This window comes from Palaemon carinicauda, chromosome 25 (genome assembly GCF_036898095.1).
Source record: "Palaemon carinicauda isolate YSFRI2023 chromosome 25, ASM3689809v2, whole genome shotgun sequence".
Lineage (NCBI taxonomy): Eukaryota > Metazoa > Arthropoda > Malacostraca > Decapoda > Palaemonidae > Palaemon > Palaemon carinicauda.
In genome coordinates, this window is record NC_090749.1 from 48,999,093 (window position 1) to 49,000,566 (window position 1,474).

Consider the following 1,474-nt stretch of genomic DNA (forward strand, 5'->3'; position numbering starts at 1 on the left):
TACAAACTGATATAAACTCTCAAAACGATATATATATATATATATATATATATATATATATATATATATATATATATATATATATATATATATATATATTTGTATATATATACATATATATATATATATATATATATATATATATATATATATATATATATATATATATATATATATATAATTCCCTTTAGAAACTAATAGCAAAGTTCACAACGCCAGAAATATATAATCTCTATAGAGATTGATAAAAGCTCACGAAACGAAAAACATATCCTTTATGGAAACTAATAGCAAAATTCACAACACCAGAAATGCATTATCTCTATAGGAATGGATAAAAACTCACAAAACGATAAATATATTATTCTCTACAAAGACTGATGGCAGAAATAGCATGAAAAAATATTTCCTTTATTGAAACTAATATAGAAAAACTAATAACAAAATTCACAGTTAAAGAAACATTTTCACTATAAAGTTCAAAATGCTCAAAATTTAATGAAACTAAGTTTTTTTGTGTTCTATTATCTATCTGTTTTTAGGATTCAGCAATATTTTCACCTTATTTTATCTCTTTATGCCTTAAATTCTTCGATAAAATGGTAAAAATTAAGAAAAATCACAAAAATTCCTTTACAAAGATGATATTATCAATTCCAATTATAATCATTCACCCAATTTATCATTGACTCACACATTTATTTTAAACCTTGGTAACGTTTTTGTACACTTTATGGGTATTATATGTCTCAAAACATGGAATAATATAAAGAGGGGCTTTTCAACAATTTGATCACAAAAAATACGTTATTTGCTTTCTTTTACAATCGCCTTTACCTTTCATCAAGCTATTCTTTGGCAAGATACCACATACAATACATTGGGGTTTGTGGTTTTTGTCAACATATTGAGCTAGAAAATACCTTTCAGTTAATCTAGATGCCATTGCATTTGAAAATCTACCCTTTCTTTGAGTTTTGCTCCGCTTATACCCTTCTAACATAGTGTTAATAATTTTTTTCCATTAATTTTTTCTGATTCAACTTAGCAGTAGGATTCTGAGTGTTGTAGCATATATTTGAGACTACTAATGCTGCTTCAATGATAAAATGCCAAATTGGTTGGTACCATTTCTGACTCTTTCTTTTGTAAGCATATGCTGAGCATAGCTGATCAAACTTATCAACTTCCCTCATATACTTATTGTATTCCACATGAACACATGGCTTGTCTATTTCTGTCACTTTATTTTTTTTAACGAAATTTCACTTTATATGTACCTACTGCTTCTTTTAAAGATACTTGGTGAGAAGTAGATGCCATATCACACATATAAAAGAAAAGAAAAAAGAACAATTCTTCAACCCAGAGCTAAAGGGAAAAATTAAAAGGACAAAGTCAGCTGACTGATAAAATCAGAACAATATCGAATGTTTTGCTGATAGTATAATAATACCATGATTTACAACTATAT